This window comes from Ambystoma mexicanum, chromosome 11, assembly GCF_040938575.1.
Source record: "Ambystoma mexicanum isolate Mex_15411 chromosome 11, UKY_AmexF1_1, whole genome shotgun sequence".
In the NCBI taxonomy this organism is placed as follows: domain Eukaryota; kingdom Metazoa; phylum Chordata; class Amphibia; order Caudata; family Ambystomatidae; genus Ambystoma; species Ambystoma mexicanum.
Genome location: NC_090934.1, coordinates 660452261 through 660466480, shown reverse-complemented (window position 1 = coordinate 660466480; position 14220 = coordinate 660452261).

Sequence of the window (14220 nt, the reverse complement as noted above, 5' to 3'; positions counted from 1 at the left end):
GAGATATGGGCAGGGTGAACAGTCCACTTGTAGTTGTTTCGCACAGTGGTGCTTTTCATTTGGGCTATGTCAGTGCCCCTACTTTGTTGGCAGATTCCGAACACTTTGTTCAGGCAGTAATGAAAATACTTCCAAATGCCAAGGTTATTTTTTCTGGTTTAGTACCTAAGGCAATATGGGACAATAGTTCATTTTTTTGTCCTCAGCAAAATATTGCTAGGTGCGCAATTAGAGCTGGTATGTTCTTTTGTAATATTGAGAACATTGGTTCTGGTAATGTTGTTTACTTTAAAGAAGATGGCCTGTCTTTATCTTTTATGAGATATGCCATGCTGTTTTGGAACATAAGGGTTGCTTTGGAGAAGCCAATGTGAAGATTTTTGGAGGAAAATAAGAAAACAAAAACAAAAAAAATACAAAATAAAAGGTGTTTCTGAAGCATCTGCAAAGAAAACAAAAAAAGGCTCTTTTCAGAGCCAACCTCAAAGGAGAAATGGGGCACACTATTTAAATTTTCATTCCCCATGCTTAGATTTTTCGATTTGTCCGTGGACAGCGCGTATTACATACAGGGATTTTGGGATTGAGAGGCAAGCAAATGAGACTGAGCAGAGCAAGGGATTGGTCAATAAGGTTTACTGGGTGTGTTGTGTAAGGAGAGAGTTTGTCAGAAAGTCTTTTTCCTGAGAGAAGAGCAGATAGCTATGGCTGTGTGTTTCAGAAAGCAGACTGTTTGGATTTTGGGAGATTCGTGGATAAATTGGTTGGAGGTGCATGCAGATCGGTGTGGAGTGGCTGCACATCTTGGATTCTCTCATGTGGAAATGCACTGGCATGGAGTGCGTGAAATGAAGTGGCTGGTTTTGGTACCTCTTTGTGCTACTTTGGTGACACAGTGTCATCCAGACATTATTATTATTCATTGTGGAGGGAACAGTTTAGGACATGTGTCTGCATTTCTTTGCAATTTGCAATGAAAGAAGGACTTGGGAATTTCTTCCCGTATTGCTCAGAGACAAATATGGCTGCGTTCTTCTTCATTTGGTCCACAAGTGGAGAAAGTGAGGCGCAATGTCAATAAGGCTGTTTGTGCCTTTTTGAGAGATGTTGGCATGTACTCTTTTCACAATGAAAATATTATGTTTCGTAGCACACACATTTTTCACAGAGATGGAGTACATCTTACTTATGCTGGCAATCAGATTTTTCTGCAAAATGTACAAAATGCATTGCAACCCTTTTTGGAATTATAGCACTTCATTTTGCAGTAGGTGTTAACCATTTGAAGTTTTCAAAACACAAAAAAACACCAAAAAAAGTCTCTTTCAGAGCCACCACTTCCTCCCAGAGAAAAGTACAGTGCTTCTGATAGGGCAGCACCCCAAAAATATTAAAGATCCGCAGACTGTCCGCACCATTTATTTGGCACTTCTATTTTTAGACTGTGAAAGGCAGCTCTGAAAAGAGCCTTTTTTTTGGTTTTTGTTGTTTTAAATTTTTTTCTGGCTTTTTAAACACGACACACAAGGAAAGGAGGGGAAAGGAGGGTAAGGAAGGTACACCAACCACGGGGATAAGAAAGGGCAGGTGGAGAGAGGAAGATGTAGGTAGTGGGCAGCTCTTCTTGTGCTCCTTGACCACAGTCTCGAAAGCACTCCGAAGGTTCTCCCCCCTGCAGAGTACTGTGTCGCAGTACATTCACATTATTGTGACCCTCGAAAGGTAAGGGTCAACAGCATCATAAATGGCCTGCAAGGCAGCTGGAGGGATGCGCTGTCCCACAGGAGTGTCTTTTGTGGTGGGAGGAGCGGAAACGGAGGATGCTGCAGAGGAACTCAACCTACTACATTTATTGCAAGGTACAACCTTACGAATAGCCACACCGTGGAACAACCTTAGGTGTCGCTTCATTGATGTAGTGCTATAGCTATACGAACCAGGCTTGCCACGACTCAGCACCATGCAGCACTGAGTGCAGATCACCTTGTTAGAACAAGCTTTTGGCTTTCCATCAAGAGTGATAAATAACCGCCACACCCAAGACTCACGATGAGTGCTATTAGTAGGGACTTCCACTACCTTATCCTCTTCAGCCTCCTCTGCATTCTCACGCCTGTTCCCCTCTGCAGACATTTGTAATGTCATCTTTGATGTCCTGGGTGTTAGTCTTAGCAGTGCACGGTGGTGGCACGAGTTATGGTTGCTTAGCTGACAATAACTGGCGAATTTCAGGGGTTTTTCGGTTTTACTTAGAACCATAACATCCCTTTAACCAAGCTTTTTTTACTGAATATAATTATGTATATAATTTGTCTTGTTTATATGTAACTTTGTATTCATGAACTGAATGGTGTGAACGGTTTTTATTGATTGATTATTAAATGTTCAAATTAAAGTTTTCAAAATAAATGAACCTCTGGAAACAATGTGAGTGTGTAAATCTATCTATACCAGCAGTCCAAGTTGATTTCATGTTGATAGAAGTTTGTATTTTCAGGGGTGACCTACCAGCTGCTATATCAAAAATAACCCTGGAATCTCTAAAAGTTGACTGTGGCCAAGCAATGCAAGCACTTAAAAACCAAACAATAGTACTTTAAAAGCGATACGTTGATCAATAGGCAGCCAATGCAGAATAGGTCATGAGGCACAAATAAAAGCAAGCTTGGAGAATTTAAAATTGAGCAGGACAGCCACATTTGGGGTATTTCAGCCTCCTGCACCATCATAAAGTGACAAACAGGGCAGCCTTCCAGGACAACATCTCCTGGCTTGCCCTGCTATGTAGCCGCACGCTGGTGGTCCCACCTCCCGTTCCAACCATTGGATGCTCCTCATCACTTCTAATACTTGACTCCTTGCGTTGAGGTGACTTAGCTCGGGCGACCAAGCAAAGGCAAAACAGCTAAGGGTTCCTCCAGCCTCTTTGCCTTTGAGATATTGCTTTGCTGTGTCCTGCTACTTCCCTTTGAGTACCAACTTCGTCTTTCAAATCTCTTCCTATCCCTAGAATATATTTTTCTCAATGCCACCCCTCTGCTCGCTCACCTAGTCTCTCTATTCACAAAACCTCCAACAACCTTAACTTTCATCACAATTCCTCTTCTCGCAACTACCCCCAGTGCAACTCTACCACACAGACACAACATCAGTATGCTTCTACATCTCACTCTCTTTATATTGTTCTTTGGAATGCACAATCTGTCTGTAACAAGACTTTCTTTACCTCTGCTTTCCTTATTTCCCATTCTCTGTCTCTTAACCTTACAGTTACCTGAATTTATCCCACAGACTCTGCAACCCTACCTGCCCTTCATGAGCCTGCCTACACCTTCACCCACACTCCCTGCCCAACTGGTAGGGGTGGTGGTGTAGGACTGTTTGCATCTGCCAAACTTCCTATCTCTCTTGCTCCCTTTAGTTCTCCCTCATCCGAAAACACTATCGCCACAATCACTGCTCCCTGTGGCATTTAGATTATACATCTCTCTAGCTGCCACCTGGTCTCTATTGGCAATTTATTGAACAACTCTTATAACTAATTGACTCCCTTTCATCCCATCATCACCTCATTATTACTGGTGAATTTACCCCCCTCACTCCACTCCTCTATCCACTGACTTTAGCTCTCTCCTCCTTAATCACTGACTCCCTTCTGCCCATCCTTTCAATGGTAACTCTCATCTCCTCTCAACTCTTCACCTCTAATATCTCCACTGCTCCTTCTCCCTCTGATCATGGCATTGCATTTGCCTCACTCTCCACTCCTACCATTCTACTTCCACCCACTGTCTTCATTTGCCACTTCCATTACCAAGCACATGTTTCCCTCCTCCAAATTCCATATCTACCTCTCCAATTTACACCACTCTCTCTCCTCCAATGCAATATTCACTGTTCCAGCCACTGATAAAACCTTCACTAACTTTAACGCTGCTCTTAATGCTCCTCTCACTTCCCACTTACTACATTCACTCCTAAACCACAACCTCCCAGAGCCTTGGATTACACCTACCATCCGCACCCAGAAAACAAACAATGAGGAGACATTTTTGCACTTGCCAAATATCTAGACACTTCTGAGTTCTCCAACTCTGATTGCTCTCGACACTGCCAAATGTAAATTCTATCACTCTCTCATTTTGTCTCAATCCTCTCAAACTAAGTGCCTCCAAACATCTATTAACTCAATTCTTAATCCTAAAGCCTCATCCATCTCCTTTACTCTTTCTGCTAACAATCTAGCTCTCGTCTTTGCTTCAAAAATGTCCAACATTCAAAATAGCCTCGCACATTACCTTCTGTCCCTCCATCTGCTCACTTTTCTCCACCACTGCTACCCTCCTCTCCTGTGACAATGTCTTCCTGCGCGCCCACAAATCCTGATGGGATTCTTGACCTACTCCTCAGGGCTAACCCTTGATGTGCCCCCAGCAGACCTCTATCACCACACATAATGAAAATCATAGCTCCTAGTGTTGCTCCAAATCTTACTTCCCTCTTGAACTCCTCTCTTGTCAGTGCCAATCATCCATCATCCTACAAGTCGGCTACTGCCATCCCTATGCTTAGGAAACCTGGCCCAGAACCTAACTGTCCTTCTAACTCTCATCATGTCTCTCTTCTACCTCACTATTCCAAATTCTTATAGCATGTACTTTTCAACCAACTCACTGAGTTCCTTGACACACACAACCTCTGGGATCCTCATCAATCTGGCTTCCAACCACAGAACTCTACTGAGTCAGCTCACCTCAATTTCAGCAACTACATCGTGTCCACTCATCATGCTAACTGTTCATCTATTCTTATTCTTCTCAAACTCTCTGCTACCTCCGATACTGTCAACCACTTGGACCTCCTCTCAACACTATCTCTTGTAAGCATTAGGGTCAGGGCCCTCGGTTGGTTAGCTTCATATCTCACCTCCAGGAACATCCAGGTGTCCTGGAACCTCCTTATCTCCCCACCCCACTGCCCCCTGTTACTGTTGATGTTCCCCAAGGGTCAGTCCTAGTTCCACTTCTCTTCACTCACCATACCTCTGCTCTTGGCACCTTGATCTCCTCCTATGGCATCTCCTATCAAGTCCTTACTAATAACACTCAGATCTTTCTCTCCTTATCTGATGAGCCATGGTCAAAAATGCCTAACTGTCTCTCTGCCATTAAATACTGGATGACATCTCACTCCCTCATTCTCAACTCCAATCAGTCTGAGATTCTGTACTTCCCATCCAAACAGGCTTTCCCTTTCTCCCCCCTTCTATTCTTCTTTCCTGACTGCCTTCCCTTGTCTGCTTCTGCGCCCACCCTTGGTGTCATCTTCGATCCCTCTTACAACTTCTCGCTCTTCATCTCTGAATCTGCTCTTAATCGCCTCAACTTCTGAAAAATAAGACATCTTCTTCCCTTCAACACTGCTAAACACCTAATCTCCTCTTTGGTACTCTCTCAATCTGACTACTGTGACAGTCTACTCTATGACATTCCCAACTATGCTTTTTCATGTCTCAACAAAGTCCTCAACTTTGCATGTGTCTACTTTTCAACCTTGATGCTTTACCTCCACCAGCCCAGCCCGTCTTGAGTTAGGCTGGTTATCTATGATGCAGAGGGCAAAGTATAAACTGATCCTCATCATCTTCAAAACTACATACAGACTTACCCCACCCCTTCTATGGGCCCATCTCAATCCCTACTGTCCCTATTGCCTCCTAGTATCATCCTCAACTCAACTCCTTGCACCCACTTGTGCCCCTTGTGTTCCCTCTCATTTCTGCTGTCTTCCTCTCGTACTCTGGAATGCTCTTCCTCTCCTTCTCTGCACATTATATCTGTATTTAAATCCCACCTCCTTGCTCTTCTCCTTTCTGAAGAACCACTTGCATAGGATTCCATGCCACCACATCTTCCTGTTCTCCTCTCCCCCAACCTCTTTATGACAACCCCACAGCACTTATCCATCACCCTTCATCCTAAAACTTAGCACTTCCTCCATTATCCCGTTCTTATACAATGATCTACTATCCTTTTACCGGTTCATGTTTCTACCTCCACCTTGCATCATCTGGTCTTATATCCACATCCTCTCACCCATTGTTAAGGACACTGGTCCCCACTTTGCAAAACAATGTTCAAAGGTTTTGTAAATATGTTTTCCCCAAAATTCATTGTTTATCCTGTCATTTCCATTAAATAACTAAAGTAAATGAATACATGTTGGAGACGTCTCAGAAGAAACGTTGGTCACCTGACATATAGAGCATTGGTATAGTATAGACCAAAGCACCAACCACCACCACATGCTCTGTTTGCGGAAGTTAGGGAAGAGTGCTACACAACATCGGAAACTGGATTTAGGAAGATTGCCCAGCTAAGCTGACTTGGAGAGGTCTAGCCTTAATCACAGATCCCAAATTACTCTGTGATTTTTTACCTTATGTGAGAAGGGCATTCAGTGAATAGAATGGGGGAGAGCGAAGGGCCTTGGGCACCCCATAAGTGACCTGTGAGTAGATAGAGGTAAAAAGGAATTATATTTACTGTTTTAGATCTCCCGGAGAAAAACTTTCTCCCGGAACAGTGCCAGAGAAGGGCCAGAAAGCCCTCAAGAGTTTGAATGTTGAGACAACAGAAAGGCATGGTCAGCCATATCAAAGGGGGCAGACAAATCAAAGCATGACAAGCAAAGACAGATGTGCAAATGGGAATACTGCAACACATCCGTTTCTGTTCATGCCTGGGGCGGAAGCCCAACTGTAGAAGGTCCAGAATCGGATTACTCCGCACAAATTCTTTCAATCACTATGTTGTCAGCTTCTTTAGAATCTTAGCCATCCAGGGTAATCCCACTATTGGGTGGTTGTTCCACAGTGCATCTGGATTAATAGACGGTTCCTTTAGGAATGAGGTAATCAGAGAAGCTTTTAGGCCTGGGGGGAACCACCCCCTGTTCTACGGACAGATAGACGAAACGCAAAATGTATTTGGACAAAGCTGAATGAATATAAGGATTAGAACAGGTGGAATATCAGAGCTGAAGGAAGTGCATTTCAGTTTTTGTGACAAGGAGAGAACTTCTTTGTCAGACTTTCTTAATAGTGAATGACTGCCTCGTCTGAAGGGCATCAAACGATTCCACTATCCTAATTCAATTATCATAGAACAAACACATACTTATATTTTCCCCTTCCCTGGCACTGGCCTCTGAAAAGTAGAAAGGTGAAACTCAAGGACAATTTTTTTACGGGTGCCTATCTGTAAGCACAGAGTGCCAGAACAGAGGTCTCCATAATATCACTTATTTATTTTAAAAATCAAATAATTAACCATAAATATGTTATGTGTTATTTGTACTCACATGCTATGGTTGGTGATAGAAAGTTTTTAGAAATGGCAATTTCATATAATGACACTTCAATTCACTTTTGCACTTTCTTGGTAATGAGTTCTCTGCTGTCAAATAGAAACACACACAATTAGTCCAAACCTGCTGCCGTTGGCTGTGACTTTTGTTTCTCTTATCCATTTGGCAACTACAACACGTTTTCTCTAAAGGGATGTTTAACTCAATGCTTTATCGAAATAATTGGAGTGACAGGTCGCTTTATGATGAGATCCACACTTTGGTGACCAATATCATTGTCCGGAATATTAAAAGTATGCATTTCATATCAAATGCATTGATGGGTAGTAGATTTTCTGCTTCTTTAGTGGCTGATGAGTGTTTTGCCGAAAATAGGTTTTATTTCTCATTTTTGCTTTTTGCTATCAATTTCCAAAATGCCATTTCTCTTCTAGTTCCTCATATAAAACTATGAGAGGGCAAGCTGGAGGTAGGATTTTTGATCTGCTTTATCTCCCAAATCTAGGGACACCAGACATGTGCAGGTTTTCTAAAAGATTTGAGGTCTTTATGTGTGCTATCAAAAATACAGTGGCTAGGTGTTTTAAAAGTAGTTTTACAAAAAATCTCTTCAGGCACAACTATTTTGGAGAGCGACAATAACTTGAGACTGTGAGAAAGAAAAGCAAGATTATTTTCAAATTTTGCATACTGGTAGAATACCAGTGCCGGAAGCTAGGAGACCCGGACAAAAAAAGGCGTTTTAAAGTATTTTACGAAATGTCCCAAAGCGAACAGGCTTTGATAAATTGGTATTGTCAAATAAAAACTTTTCAGAAATCACTATTATGGGGATTAAGTCAGGTAAAGAAGAGTGTAATGTGACAAATGGTTTATTAATATCCACATCATTAGAGATTCTCACCCCTGCAAAAGGTATCAGATTATGAACCCCTTTGCTGTTTCTTTTTTGACACAGTTTGTTTGCAAATAACTTCTTTTTGGCTTCCTGTAGTTTTCAATGAGTAATTAGAGATCAATTTAATATGTATTTAGAGCTTCTTGTATTTTGCCCTTTCCATTGACATAATACTTTCTTGAATGGTTTACTAAGTATGCCCCTGAAGGATTTAAAATTATTTTAAAGGGTTCAATATCTGGGGTGCCTTGTTACGTTATATTTGTGCTATTTTATTTCTCTCCAAAAGAATGTTTTTTTGTTTGGTTTATTTAAATCTTTAAAAAAGAATTTCATTACAAATTTCGCATCAAGATTAAGACTGAACAGAAAGAGAACATTCAAGTCAAATAGACAATTTAAAGCTAAACTGAGAGAATCACATAAAAAACAATATTATAGGATAATTTAAATACGTTTCATCCAGATATATCCTGTACCTATAGAAACCGAGGTTTTTAGGCTCTCTATTGTCCATTATTCAAGTATGTTTTTTTAAACTTTAATAAACATAATACTGCCAAAGTTAAGGGGGTAAATGACCCTGAGAACATCCTTGCCTATAACCAATCTGTTTCATTAAAAGCAAGACTATGAACACATTTTCCAAAATGAATAATTCTGGGGCCCAGAATAGCAGGACACACTACAAGAAGATGCTTCAAGGTTTCGACTGCTTCAGTATCAAAGAAGCGGCAGTAAGGGAACGGGTACAGCATTTTGTCTCTGATATGGAGTATTTCGTTAGTTAACAGTAGATTGAGGTGAAAGCTCAAAAATGATTGTCTCTACTTAGCCTTTGAGAACCTATTGAGATATGATGGCAGATTGCCTCTTTACTAATGTTCTAGAGCATTTCAGAGTACAGCTTATATCTACTTATATCATTCTTAGTACATATCCAATCTGATTCCCAGAGCCGTTTTGACACCTTGTGAAGTGATTACTAACATTTCCTTAGTGCTCTCCAGTTTGTGTGGAATTTGGGTACCCTCATTAAGGCATCCACCATTATTGTTTCTATTGTATGACCTATAGGGGAGATAACATGTTCCTGTACACAACAAGCAGATTCCATTGAACGTTTGCTTTTAATGAAAGCAGCCCAGTTCATATTGAATCACTGCTGCAGGCACGCACAAGGGAAGATTTAACCCACTTCTCCAAATGTTTGCCTCTGTCAATCTCAGGTTGTTATAAACAAAGATAAGGATAGCTTCTATGCCATAGATGTTTTTGGGTACGGCCTTGCAGTTGTAGTATTTGACAATCGGTAGTATTTTATTTATTTACTTATTTATTGTTTGCATTTATACAGTGCACGTAAGCCCTCAGGCATCAGGGCGCTGCAATCCAGTTACATGTAGACCCTAAGCAGGGAAAAATCCCTTAGATTGAAATTGTGCATTGGTACATATGGATAGGTAGGGTCCAGAAGAATAGGTAAATACTGGTACTTGGGGATTTTCAAAAGGGCCAGTACGAGTTTTCCGCTCTTAGGGGTTGCGTGAGGGCATTCCAATGTTTTGCAGTGAGGGCTGGGAAACTTGATCCTCCCGCTCTGGTTCGCTTGAATTTAGGTTGGATCAGCCTGTGGGTGTAGGGTGTTCTGGTAGGCCTGTTTGTTTGATGGACAACAATTTTTTGAGGTAGGTATGATGGGGCCCCTTTTCATATGCACCTGTGGGTAATGGCGAGTTTCTTAAAGAGGATTATTTGCTGTATCGGGAGCCAGTGAACTGCTTTCCTGGCCTCAAATATGTTGTGATGTCTAGGTAAGTTTAATGCCACTCGTAAACCGTTATTTTGAATTGTCTGGTGCTTGTGTACGTTGTGTGAAGATGTGCCGGTGAAAGTAGTAGTGAGAATTGATTGTTCCATTTTTTTATTTTGGGTATTAGTTGGTCAGCTTTAGAATGTAACACATCAATCAATGTGGCTTTGTTCTTACTAGAGAACAATGGGCTACCTAAATACATGAATTGTGACACTTCTTCTTGTGTAATGCTGCAAATCTTCATTAGGACTACGAGCCGCATACACCAGCCAGCCACCTTAGGCACAGATCGCCTAATCAGCAGGTTTCGAATGCTGCAGATTCCATACCATTACCAATATCTAAGATTTATATATTGAATAGGCATGTTGCCAATACACACCCCCGACTGAGTCCATGATGTGTTGGAATCCTGTCAGTAGTGTCGCCATTTGTATTTAATCTGACTCTAACATGAGTGTCCGTTTGAAGGTAAATTAAAATATGTAATAATCCTCCCAGTAAACCCCAATATGAAAGTTGATTCCAAAGAATAGTACAATTTACTGTATCAAACATGGGCGTGAAATCCACAAAGGCCATGTTGATGGGTAGATTAACCATTTTAGTGGTTTTCAACTTCAAAAAAATTAATAATTAACCCATTCAAGCAAGTGCTGATATTCCGACCAACGCCTGTCTTATATTTGTTCATTAGTCCAGCCTTGAATGCCCAAGCCCCTTGAGACTGCCCCTTGGTGGTATCGGTGCGTGGTATAAGTCAACATAATATAACATATCTCAATTTCTTTTAACAATATAGCAGCAAATGTCTTACTATCTACTTCAAGTAGAGTAATAATATCTCTTTCCTATCAATCTTTTGCTCCAGTTTCTGATTCAACAGAGAAAGTATGGTCAGGAGAATGACTCCCTTTTCCTGACGCACCTCGCACAGCTTTGAGGGCTGTCATGGGATGTTCTTTGACAATAGTACTCAAAAGTCTCTTTACTTCTTCCCAAGGGCTTCTGAATGCTTGCTTTAAAGATCAAGCAATTCTTGCCTGTCTGACGATGTTATGAAAATGATCTCCACTTCTAAAAGCTTGCTTTACAGTTCCAGAAATTCTTCCCTGTTTTACGAGATTATGAAGATTATCTCCAAATAGCTCTTGTTGTCTAGGGTACTCTTTAATCTTAGTGGGATTATCATTGTGACGAAAGAGATTCCACCCACTGAACTCTTGTTTTTAGACCATTGCATAACACTACTGTGATGAGGGATGTCACTAAGGAGATTCTCTTGACTCTTAGTTCTCTGGGTATCACTACTGTGATGAGGGAGATTACTCCAGAGGCTTTCCGGACTCTTGGTTCTCTGGGTATCACTATTGTGACGAGGGAGATCACTCCTGAGGCTTTGCCTTTATCTCAGCATCCTTTCTGGTGCTCACTTTGACGAGGGAGATCACTCCTGGTATCACCTTGGTTCTTACTTTCTTCAATGCTGTCACAGTGATTATGGATATTACTTTTGACGTATTTATTACCCTCTGTATCTATTGTATAATCACTGTGACAAGGGAGATCACTCCTGATGCAATTTACACTCTCTGTATTTCTTTGGTAATTACTGTGACAAGAGAAATACTTCCAATGCCACTTCCACTCTCTGGGTCTTCTTAGTAATGATTGTGACAAGGGTGATTACTCCCAATGCAACTTCCACTTTAAGCCCACCCCGGACTGGACCAGGTTTCCTGGAGTTCCTGATACCTTGTTTGGGTTGGGAACACATTTCCGGTTCTTCACGGGGTCACCCCTGGTTTGCTGTTCGCTCGTCGCTTCCTTCTGGATCACCGGCACGGCTCTGTGAAGGCCTAGGGCTGGTGGTCTTGGTGTCAGTGTCATTGTTGGACCCAGAGGTCACGCCACCACCTTGACTTCCCCAGCACTAGAGTGAGTCAGTTCCCTGCTGGCTCACAGGATTTGTCTGCGGCTTCCACTCTTCCGTGTCCTCTCTTCCGAGGAACAGTTTCTCTGCACAGCTGACAGGTTCATGAGTTTGAACTTCCCAGGCTTTGCTGGCTCCTTGCCAGCTTCTCTCTTTGCATTTCCCACTTACAAACACCCAGGTTTACTGAATGATTTGCCTTAATCCTTCTTTCATTTTATCTACAGTCAGCTGGTCCCGCCCCAGCATGAACGCGTTATCTTCTTCTGTTTTCTTGAATCGCTCTTTACTTCTCGCCCCATCTTCTTAGTCTCAGTGTGGTTGGCTGCCAACCACTGAGCATTCTCCATTTTCATTACATCCTTCTTCTTCTCAATACATATGGTATCCTTATGGGCGTGTGTTTTAATAGCACCATAACAAATAGAGACTTTTGGGAAATCTGTTATTTCTCTCTGGATGGTATTAGGGAGTTCCCTAAAGAAAAGGGAGTCCCACTTTAGGCTCCCCATTGGGAGAAGGGACGAGATCCCATGAATCGTCACAAAAGACCAATAGGTCCTGATGCTCTAGAGTCAGAGGATTGCTTAATTAGATGTAAAATGTCCTCAGCATCGATAGAAAGGGCCCATTTACTCTCTATGGCAAATGTAGGATCCAATTTGACAGAGTTTTCACCTTGCATAAAGATTATAGCTGTCGGAGGTCCAGACTGTATTTGAGATGGGATTAAGCTGTACTATCAACTGAGGATGTTCCTGCTTATTAATTATTGACCAAAATTAAGATTTGGCAGTTAAAATACCTAGCATAACTTCCCCGTTGTGCTGAAATAAAGCATGTTCACAGTATAATAGCCAATTTCTATAATTGTGTTTACTTTGTTTTTTTAGGAATTGGGGTGTGTGAGAACCCTGAAGGTGTCTCCCTAGCTAGTCCCCGCAGCTCTGTCATCCAGGTGACCAGGACATAGCCATCTCTATTGGATCCAGTTCCTGGGGGTGGACCAGTGAGGGAGGATCACCTGGATGGGGGGTCCTCGGGGAGTGGGAGTTGGACACTGACAGGTGAGACGTAGTATCCCGCTTCCTTTGACACCTTTTCCACTTCCTCTCATGTAGGACATTCTAAACTACTGCCCCCCACCCTTTTCCAACACAAACACTTTCACGCAACACAATGGACAACGCACTAACACCAGAGCTGTTTACCTGACATGTCCCAATACAAGGGTCAGGCAAAGTCAGGCAATTGATCAGAATCACACACACCTGACGGCCCTTTCCCTTCCCCACAGGGATAAAAGGTGGAGCCAGAGAGCCCAGTATGAGCACGGCAGACAGCACGACGAGGCGACTAATCAGGAGCAGCAATTCAAGAGAAGGAGAAAGGTGGCCGGAATCGAGAGGGTGACGAGGAGAGAAGTGACCTTGCCCTGTTCGTCCCAGACCCACGGAACCTTCGTGGAAGAGAGCCTAAGACCTCAAACAATAGCATGAGTGTCTTGCAGCAGATGTCAACAGTACATGGAGCAAGCTTATGCCGATAAGCAGGACCGAGGGAAGTTCCCACGCCCGTGGTACCGGCCTCGACTCCAGGAAAGCCTACAGCCAAGCTGTTCCTCACAGCCGGTCGAGGGGAGAATCGATAAGAACTGGGCTGTGTTGAATGACAAGCGCAAAATGGCAAGTTTGAACCAAGGTTAATGAACTATGTAAAGAACTGTAAAGGGTGTTAAAGGGAGACGGGCTGCAGAGGGAAAACCGGCACCATGTGGGTGCTAATTCAAGACACTCTGGTCGATCCCCATCTGGGCATCAGAAGACTGTAGTCGAGTCGCCGGAAGAGGACAAAGTGGTTATACAGGAGGTCTAGTAAAATCCCTGTACAATCTAAAGACTTTGATCTACAAAATGAGTGAATGAAAGGGAAGTGAATCCCGCGGTCGGAAGAAACAAGGGAAGTGAATCCCCAGAGGGTCAAAGTCTAAAGTCCCAAGAAACAGTGTGTCTGGAACTGTTTAAAAAATACATTAAGATTTATGGAATAGGAAACAAGAAGGATCAGCACCCAGAAGAGGGGGACCCAGGGGTGAAACCATCACCTAGCAAACTTTGGAAACAAACTTTTCATTTATTAAAGGAACTTTTGTTCTGTTTAGTCTGTTATTTGAACACGTCAGGTCCTCGAAAGCAAAAGACTTTC